This window comes from Rattus rattus, chromosome 2, assembly GCF_011064425.1.
Source record: "Rattus rattus isolate New Zealand chromosome 2, Rrattus_CSIRO_v1, whole genome shotgun sequence".
Lineage (NCBI taxonomy): Eukaryota > Metazoa > Chordata > Mammalia > Rodentia > Muridae > Rattus > Rattus rattus.
Window position 1 is genome coordinate 62,016,046 of NC_046155.1, and position 10,772 is coordinate 62,026,817.

General features: G+C 50.3%; 1 protein-coding gene across 1 annotated transcript in view; it reads right to left on the minus strand.

Annotated features, from left to right (window-relative positions):
• The window catches only part of Adgra1 (adhesion G protein-coupled receptor A1), a 42,056-nt gene extending 35,625 nt beyond the window's left edge, over positions 1-6,431 (minus strand). The window contains exon 1 of the mRNA XM_032892354.1: positions 6,032-6,431. The gene's annotated coding sequence lies outside the window, so the exon portion shown is untranslated. The remainder of the gene's footprint in view (positions 1-6,031) is intronic.
• Positions 6,432-10,772: the final 4,341 nt, after the last annotated feature.

Consider the following 10,772-nt stretch of genomic DNA (forward strand, 5'->3'; position numbering starts at 1 on the left):
TTTTGTGTGTGTGTGTGTGTGTGTGTGTGTGTGTGTGTGTGTGTGTGTGTGTAGTATGTTCATGCCATGGATCCTGTGTGGAGGTCAGAACAACTTTGTGGAATCAGCTCTCTCTTTTCACTTTTATGTGGGCTCTTGGGTATTAAACTCAGACCTTTAGGCTTTTGTGGGTCTGTGGTCCCCTCTCCTGTCTTTTTTAAATGTGGAAATAGACACAAATATATCATGTATTGAGATCCTTGACTCCAAGCAGGGACTAGGCAAGGCTTTGTCCCTGTCAAATGAGCCAGCATCCAGTGGCAGTGAGGTAAGCCTGGGCCACAGCAAGTGAGGGCCTACTAAGTTCTCTGTAAAAGCCCTAACAGTTGCTACTGCTGTTAACATGCTTACACCAATGCAAGCCACAGCATTGTCACAACAACACACAAGTGAAGCACCTGATCACCTAGACTCAAATATTACAGTTTCACACGGTGTCCCCTCACAGCATGGCGCCCCACCCCACACTATCCTGCATCACAGCACATTATCCAGCACCACGTGTTCCCAGCACAGTGACCATCATAACCCACCCATGGGTCCCCTCACTGTGTCGTCCCAGAGTACCCCATTGCACAGCTCCATCTTAACCCTCCCACTCTTCTCTATGCTCTCTTATTCCAGACCATCCTACGTCACACTGTGTCAAAGAACATCATCACAAACCACACTGTGCCATCCCATCCCACACCTGTCCACCCTGTGTGGCTCTACACCACACCAGTCCTCCCCATACCACAACACGGTGTTCTGTCCTGTGTTGACCCACATGGTGTAACCCCACAGTGCCCCGTTATACAACCATCATCCTTCTCCATTTACTTCTTGCCTCCTACTCCACGTGCTTCTCCACATCGTCCAAGTGAGCACTGACTCAGACACTAACTCTGTATTGCAGCGCTCTGGTTTTGAGACGAGGTCTTGCTGTGTAGCCCAGGCTGGCCTCAGACACATGCCAATTTTCTTGCCTCAGAACTCCCAAAGTTTGAGATGACAGGCATGACCCACCGACCCAGTTTACCGCACTGTACCACTGTGTGTCACATCGCACCACACACATGATACACTGTTCCATACACTCCACCCCACACACCCCATACATATATCTCATGTCACACTATTTTATACCATGCATCCCACACACATTCTAAAACTCTGGTAACTCTATAACACCTCCCCTGCACACTGTACACTCTATATAACACATCCTGTGTCACACTTTTCAACACCACATACCCCTCAGCATCTACCTATATCTATAACATATACCTATACCTATCACATACTCCTATACCTATCACATATACCTATACCTATCACATATTCCTATACCTATCACATATACCTATACCTATCACATATTCCTATACCTATCACATATTCCTATACTTATCACATATTCCTATACCTATCACATATACCTATACCTATCACATATTCCTATACCGATCACATATTCCTATACCTATCACATATACCTATACCTATCACATATTCCTATACCTATCACATATATCCTATACCTATCACATATACCTATACCTATCACATATACCTATACCTATCACACATTCCTATACCTATCACACATTCCTATACCTATCACATATTCCTATACCTATCACATATTCCTATACCTATCACATATACCTATACCTATCACATATTCCTATACCTATCACATATTCCTATACCTATCACATATTCCTATACCTATCACATGCTACACATTCCACACCATACCTCCTACACCACACATTTAACACTGCACGATTCTATGCAGTAATCTCACACTCTACTGCTCTACTCCATACCTCACATTTTATACCTAACATCCCATATCACACATCCTCCATACACATGTACACCACATAACACACACCCTACTACACATCCCACACTCCACACCCCACACATCGCACACCACACACCACACCACACTACATACCACACACCACAGCACACACCATACCACACATTGCACATCAAACACCACACACCACACAGCACCCGGTACCCTACACACCATACACCATATACCACACCCCACACCCCATAACATATACCACACAGCACCCCACACATCCCACACTCAACACTTACACCCCACCCCACATCACATACTACATACTACATCCCACACATCACACATGACACCACACATGACACCACACACCATACACCACACACACACACACACACACACGCATCACACTACATACCCCACCCCACATCACATACTACACACTACATCCACACAACACACATGACACCACACACCATACACCACACACCACACACACACACACACACACACCACACCACATACCCCACCCCGCACCCCACACACCCCACACCATGTACACACACAACACACCCCACATCACACACCACACACACAGTCCACACCACACCCACACATCTATACCACACACCATACACCACACCACGTCCATACATTCTATATCCCACACCTACTCTATACATGTGTACCACAAATCCCACACCGCACATCCTACAGCACATCCCACACAACACTAGTCTGTATCAGAATCCCATCATAAACTTTATATTATACCATTCTATACCAGTGCCATAAGTCCCACTCCACCGCACCCTATACCACACACCCACACTACACATCCTACACCCACACCCCGTGCTGTACATCTTCATCACACACTCACATCACACTATTCAACAACACACATCTACAACACACACCAACACCGCACGGCCCATACCACACAGCCTACGCCACACATCAGCACACTCATCCCACACTATACCTTCCACATGTATACACATAGCCCACCCCCCCATCCTCTACCACACATTCCACACCACCCCATCTTGTACCATCCATTCTGCACCACACATCCCACACCACCCCGTTCCACACCATGGCAGAGTACGTCTGTCACATCAGTCTATCCTGCTTAGTTCCTCGCCTCTAGTTGCCAGAAAATGAGAGCCAGGAATGTGGCAAGTGCCTTAGTTCATCCACCAATTTGGATGCTCCCAAGGACCAGCAGAGAGAAGGCAGATGATGAACAACTCTCTCGGTCTTTCGCAGGTGTCACTTTGTTCCCTTAGGAAACATGCTTTCTTGGTGCCAACTGTGAGAATCACAGGTGACAGAGGGCAAAGTCATCTGTGTCTGGGTGTCTGCAGGAGTTAAGCAGCAGTGCCTATTGTAACAAAGCTAGTTGGCTTCTGAGTTTGTTATTTGCAGTGGCGCAGATGCTCTGAGGACAGAGGTGCCCTCGGCTTCCCATGTTGGACATGGCACGGGGAGGATCAGACAAGGATAATGTCTAGGAAGAGGAGCATGGTAGAGCCCTGAATCCGGGGCTCTTTCACGCCCTGGTATGTGGTTCAGAAGACCACTAGCTGTATCTTAAGCCCTAGAGCAGGAAAGTGGTGTGCTGCTGCTGGACGTGTGTTGGAGAAGTGCCAGTAGGCACGGTGCAGGTCGCTATGGAGCCCCAACCAGTCTCAGAACTACAACCATTCTGTCCCCAGGTCCCAGGTGATTTGTCCAGCACCAGTATCACAGCCTGCAGACATCCAGAAGATGTAGTACCTCAGGTTGTCCACCCCACACTTTCTGTGTCTCTCAGATACTTCTCATCTGCAAACTATCAGTCGATAGTAATAAACTCCCTGAAAGTCCACAGGCTGCAGGCCAAGTTGTCAGGGAGGCATTCACAGTGTGGGCTCTTGAATGGGGCAGCCTTGGGCTTCTGAAGTCTGTCATGGTCCTTGCATGGGACAGAAATCTCTCCGGGGCAGGTGGCAACTGCTCTGAGTTCTGTATATTGAGGCAAGTGGGAGCAAAGGGCAGACACATCTTGCATAGGGAATTGAGTGTAGGAGAGGGCCAGGAACTTGTAGGTGGGGAGCTGAGCTAGGCAGCTAAATACTGCCCAGAGGGTCACATAGGGTGGTCACTGCAGCCACCCATGCCTCCTGAAGCTTCAGACAGTTTATCTATCATCTGCCAAGGGAGGTTTTCCATTTTGCAAACATCGTGAATTTGAGGATGAAGGCCACAAACCATTCCAACCTAGGGCTGACAGCCATGTTGGGTGTGGCACCTGGGGGGCAGTAGGAGACATAGTCAGAAGCCAAGGGACCCTTAAGCCCAGGGTGCTCTCCTTTGAGAGCTGCCAGTGCCTGGAACAGATAACCTTGCTGGGGTCAGGAGAGAGCATGGACACAACCTTTGCCTTGGCAAGCAATGCTAACGTGATGTGGATTTGGGTACCAGGGATCTTGCTTCTTGGGCATTTTGAATGGTGCAAGAAGCAAGTGAACAGTGATTCAGACAGAATGCTCCTTACTCGGTAGACACACAGGTCTGCATTGAAGCACCTATGTCCATGTCTCAGCTACGGACACGTTATCCTGGTGGTCATTGGCATTCTCAGCACGCACCCCAGCCCGAGCTGCCCCTGTCAGCTGTCCCTTAGGAACATACACAATGCATTATTTACTCGGCTGTTAGCCTTCCTAGAGACCAATAGGCAGCGACCACAAAACAAGCTCGAGCCTTCAGGAAGGGCCCCATCATGTCTTGGACACTGTTCCAACCCACTGACCACACTGCCCTTACTCCTTTCTAGTGAGAGAAACACCCTCCCCCAACTCCTGTCGTGTAGCCTTAGCTGCCAAAGCCATTTGACTTTCTGAGGAGCAGGGACAGTAGGAAGGGCCTGGTGACCTGACTGAGGCCCCCTTGAGTGGGAGGGAACCTAGTCTAGGACTAGACAAGGTTTCCCCAGGCGTTGGATACGAGCCTCCATGGATGGATGCCACTCTGTTGATTAAATGCTTCGACATTGCCGTGTGCCTGCAGCTAATTAGTATGAACGGCACCAAGTGAGCCAGACAGACCCTGGCAGGCAGCCAGAGACCCAGTGTAGCCAGACCCCGCTGCCCTCAGCACCTCCCCCATAGAGTTCTCCCACCCCAGGACTGACACAGGCTGGACAGTTGCTAACTGCCTAACCGCACCATACTTACTTTCCTGCCCAAGCCTCCTCTACCTATCAGAGGTGGTAACCCCCTGATCTGACATGAACCGCAGGGTTTTGGTCTGAGCTTTAGGCCCCTTGGGCTGTGTACTCACCATGAGCCCTGCAGCGTTGGGGTTTCTGGCACCGACCACTATGTTGTGCCCTTCTCCCCTCTGGCCTCCATGGCCATCTGGAAGGTCAAGTCCCAAACAGCAGTCACAGTCGAGCTCCTGGGAGGGCTACCTCAGAGTGACTGTGAGAAGATGAATGGGGACCTGCAGGCTGACCCACCTGCAAAGACAGTGCATGGTCAGGGTGCACCGGAGCCCCCTCCCAGCCTGTTACAGGTCAATATCCAGGTATACCCAAGGAGCACTCAGTCCCTTCCCAAGTTTGCCCCTTTCTGGCTCCTATCAACCTGGCCAGCCTGTTGGAGTCCCTGGCTCAGGCTTCCATCTGAGGCATCCAGAGAGGTGGGGACAGCCTGGGCTTTGGGACTTGGGAGGAAACCTGGCTCCTGGCAGCCAGAAACCATCTCTTAAGTAGTCTCTGCTCACCAACGTAAGACCGCAACTTGGTTATTTCAGGCTGCACAAGCCAGACCAGCATTGTCAATTGAAATCAAGAGAATCAAATAAACCTGAATAAATCTCTCAGTTCCCCGGGCAGACCTGGCAGGCACAGCTTCCGCTGCCTGGTGTGGATGGACCTTGAGGGCTGGCGTCTCCCACATGGACATTCTTGCCTGGCTGGAACTATGTGGTCTTGCGAGGGCTCCAAGCTCTAGACTTACCCAAAGTTATTCAGAATCCACCTTTCCAACAGCAAGAGTGGCCGAACACCTCATAGCATTTCTGCTCCAGAGATGGCCCTCATGAGTGGACACTGTGGCCGGCCAGTAGCTTGGGGCACAAGCCCTACCCCTCCCCTTCCCTCCTCAGACACCAGGAGGAAGCCACCCAACTTCTCACCTATTTTGGTAAAGGCAGCTGAAGAGGCACAGGTCTCCTGCTTCTCACAGGCGAGATGTGGCATGTCCCTCGTGCTAGGGAACAGCTTTCTATGACGAAAGGCATTAGATTGGAGCTTATGAGTGGAGTTATCAACAGATTGCAGGGCTGCAGCCTGGCGACTGGCTGTGGCCAGAGCACTGCGCTGGGGACGGAGCTCTGCACCCGGAGGGAGTGAGTCAGAGCCGAGAAGAGCAGGCATCCAATGCGCTCTCTGCAGGCAGTTTCCAGCTCTGGGTTGGGGGACGCCAGCCGCCTGCGCGCCTGATTTCTGCAGCAACAGCCAGGGGAATGAAGGACCGGCCGGGAAGCAGGAGCTGTAACCATGGGGACTGGGGGAGGCGCGGACCACGGCAGCGCCGTGCCCTGGCTCCCTGCGGCAGAGCGGGAATGGTTCTTCCCAGCCCGGCGGCCCGCTGCCCGTCACACTGCAGAGTCGATTTAAAGAGACAACCGACCAGGGTTTGCTGCTTGCTTCCAACTGATTCAGACAACTCACATTAAAGCATTTTTCCCAAAAGGAGGACAGGGTGATGTTATTTCATTTTTAAAAGAGATTCCTGTCTCTCAAGGGCTCCAGAAACAGGAAGGTGAAAACGGAAATTGACTTTGGAAGAGTCTTCACAATCCCTATATTAAAATTTGTTCAAATTCAAATTTTTTGAAACTGAGGTGAAGACTGTCTGAGCATGAGTCAGCAGGCTGGTCCTGTCTGTGCACTGGGCCTGGCTGGGTAGAAAGTATCTTCCCTAACCCCAGTGTTGACCCCCTTCTCCAAGCCTGGGCCAAAGGTTTGAGGAAACTGTACAGAGGCATGTGTCAGAGGCCAGAGCAATGGCTCACCTCTTGGGGGATGGCCTGGGCTAGACTGGTTGGCTGAGGGGATGGCCAGATGAGGTCAAGATTTTTCACAGGATTTACCCCCTTGGCAGATGTGAGCATGGCATTGTGATTGGGAGACACCTGTTTGGGGGCCATTCCCTTCCCTCTGCATCTGACTTCTTTTCTTGTAGTCTCCAGCCCCACCCAGCTACCTTGCTCTCTCAGGTGCTGCTGAAGCTAGTGCCTTCTAGGGGGTCCCCAGGTTCTTGCTAGTGTAAAGGGTTGGAATAGAGTCCCTGGGGCAGGGGGACATAGTTACAAATCATAAAGGTAGACTTAGACCCAGAGACATTGTAATTTTTGTTTTAGAAGTCCTGTGGTGTGTAACCTCTGGGTGGGGTGTGGTCAGCTGTCCTGTCCCTGAACTTCAGATAAGGCATTCGACCCTAAGGGATTCTGTCTGCTCAGCACCCTATGAGTCATGGAGCCCTCCATGTGTTCTGAACTCTCAGAGTCTCTTCTCCGGGGACTGGAGGCCAGCCAAGGTTCCTGATGGATCCTGGATGATAGTCTTAGTCAGGTGGGTAGGGAAGGGGGCAGAAAGGAGAGCAGGAAGTGGGAAGGGGGAGGCAGCTCCAGCCCAGAGTTGGCTCTGACATCGATCTTCTGCTCAGGGCTCTGTCACAATTGGTCCAGGCCCTCAGGAGGGGCAGAAGAACCCTGGCTACTGGTCTATTCATGGCTTGAATGATGTTTCTCAGTTTCTTCCTGGAGTGGCAAGAAGAAGTCAATCTCCTTGTACTCTGTAGCTGAAGTCTCCAGAAAGAAAGCCTAAGACCTGGTTTTATGAATACTTGGGCACTAGACTAGTGGCCTCCATCCACTCATAAGTGCCACATATGCCCCTGTACATCTGTGCCAGGGCCTAGGTTTGGAGCTGCCCATGGAGGGCATCACTTCAGACTGGATCTCTAGGGTGCCACTGGAGACAGAGCTGCTGTGATGACCTACATGGTGATCCATGTTTTATACCAGTTCTTCTCAACCCTCCTAATGCTGCGGCCCTTTAATATCATTCCCCATGTTGTGGTGATCCCCAGCCATAAAATTATTTTTGTTGCTACTTTATAACTGTAATCTTGCTACTGTTATGAATTATAATGTAAATATCTTTGTTTTCCATTGGTCTTAGGTGATCCCTGTGAAAGGGTTGTTCAACCCCAAGGTTGAGAACTCCCAGGTCAAGAACCCCTGTTCTATATCAACACAGAGTAGTTCTTCGATGGTATGGGGAAACTGAGGCATGACGTAGTCAGGTGTATTGCTGGTTGCCACCCAGCCTTTGCTGCTGCTCTGGGAGAACCCCCTGTCCTATTTGATAGACAGGCCACACTTGCTTCTTACTGGAAGCATAGCTGGCTATGGGCTATGCCTTTTTTAAACAAGAAAGCCTGACAATGTGGTTCAAACCTCAGATCTTATATCTGTCAACACTGGGAGTAACGTAAATGACCCTACAGTTAGGAACCTGCCCCTGCATAGGGTTCTAAGAGGCCCGATCCCTTTTCTAGTCTGCTCCTCTGGGCATCCTCAGCTGGGTGGATTCAGTGTTGCTATGGGACACAGCCCAACCTCTGGGCATGATGGAGACAGTCGTCTCAGAATACTTGCTAACTTTCCAAACTGGTCAAAGAGAGAACAGGGCAAGAACAAGGCTGGGACAAAGCAATGAAATAACCTCTCACCTGAGGCCACTAGGATGCAGGCAACAAAGACCCTGACCAAGGTAAAATCCCTCCATGTTGGGAAATGCCAATGTCTACCCCACAGGCATGGGTCTTTGCTTAGAGTACATTCTGTTTACAAAAGTTCACCAAGTCCAGTGCCTGCAGAGGATGAGGGTTTCTGTACCTACGATAGTCACATGAACAGTGGTGTCTGGCAAGGAGCTGGTTCATGGGACAGCAGGACAATCGGGTAGAGATGACTGCCCGGAAGTCTCCAACACATGCCGATCCTTTGCCCTTGAGAATTTTATCTCAAGAAAACTTCAGCTACAGTCTCCAGGCCTGTCCACTGCCGGGCAGGTTATCCTACCTAGTCATCCAGGGTCATCTTCCTTACGTGTAGTAAGCTGGAAGCGACTGTTCACATTCACAGCATTTACCGACTTCCCTCTCTGTGAATCTCCACGTGTTTGACTGAGACAGAATAGACCCTGTAGACACGCAGTATGGAATATCCCTTCATGGTCAGTTTCATAAGACAGCACCTCTCTTGGGCTAGGTCCTCCTAACAACATCCCACCTTGCTGGTGCAGACAAGTCCTCAGTAAAGGACTGGCTGGATGCCAACATTGGAAAAATCACATAGCTCTCACATGCCATGAAATGTTATTCTTACTTTTCCCAACCTTTCAAAAGTGCAAGAAAGAATGTCCTGTTTTAGGTTTTATGTGACAAGCTGTTGTTGTTGTATTGTCTCTGAGGCCATTATCCTAGGCCATGTCTTCAGGACTTGGTCAGATCTCCCATCATTGCTGGCACAGGGCTGTGCCTAGTTGCTTAGCTGCTTCCTGACGCATATCTTACCACAGACACTGTCTCCAAAAGAAGCATCAGTGGACAGCAAAGGTGCAGAGGGGTCGGAGGCTGTGTGGCCTGTTTAAAGCATAGTCCTAGGTCTCCCCAGCATATGGACAGCCCAGTTCCCTAACCACCTGAAGGTTCTGCCTCTCTTCTAGAGAGGTCAGTTTTTTTTGTACTGTGAAGAGATCATCCAGCTAGTCTCATGGACTGAGCTGGTGGCTTTGGCCTCCTCTGAAGAGTTAGGATCTCAATCAAAGCTATGGTCTTCCCAGCAGCCTTTGAACTTGACTTATTGATGTTGCAGAGACGTGGATTCTGACAGCTGTGGGCTTATTAATACTGCCTGGTTAGGGACAGAGTTTAGAAGGGTTACAGCCTACTCCATGCTCAGGGGATCAAGGTAGGCTGCCCAGCAGCAGCTAAGGGGGAAAGTTCCAAGCATCCAGAACACACAGGAGACCAGGCTTCTCTCTGCATTGCTTGGATTACTGGTTGTGGGAGAGCAGGAAACAGTCTGGTGAGGAGGCCAAGACTGAGTCACACACCTGGTTATTGGAATCCTGACTGACTGACTGTCTTCCTTCTCTGGGAAGGGCTGAGGCTACCAAGGACATACCAAGGTACTTGTGAGAAACGCTTCATCGTAGGATAAGGATAGCCGTGGATGGCTGCTAGTGCCCTGGCTAGATGCACCTCTTCTGAGTACTTGAGTCTTCGGAGCTGAAGGCTTCCCAGCCACTTAGTGGAGACCAAGAAATCAAAACAGGAGACCTGAGGATGTGGAAATGGTAGCCTCTGGGGGATGAAGCCTGGCCCTGGAGGGGAATGGATGGTGGCCCTGGCCTCTCTGTGTGCAGCATCTGGGCTGCAGAGCAGAATTTAAAAGACTCTTGGGTTGCTGTGGAAACCAGCCATCTCCCCCACCCCCCATTCCCCACAGCATCAGTTTGAATCTGTGCAGACCATTCCTAACAGATTCAAACCATCAAACTCATCCCCACCTCAAGGGAAGCTGAATTTGAGAAGCAAATAATAAACTTATCAAGCTTACAGTATTCTGATGCTGCTGGGTCTTTAGCAAAGCACTGTCGGACCCTGGAGAGACCCAGGGCCAGTCCAGCCCTCCATCACAGCCTTGTGGAGGACAAGGAGCTAATGTGCAGTCTCTGCTTGATAACAAGTAGACATTTGGCATTTCACATGAGCCCAGGAGGCCTCCTGGGCAGACAACAGAGTCCTGACCTGTCCAGATTGCAGTGAAGAGAGCTCAGGCTCTATTGGCCTGGGAACTG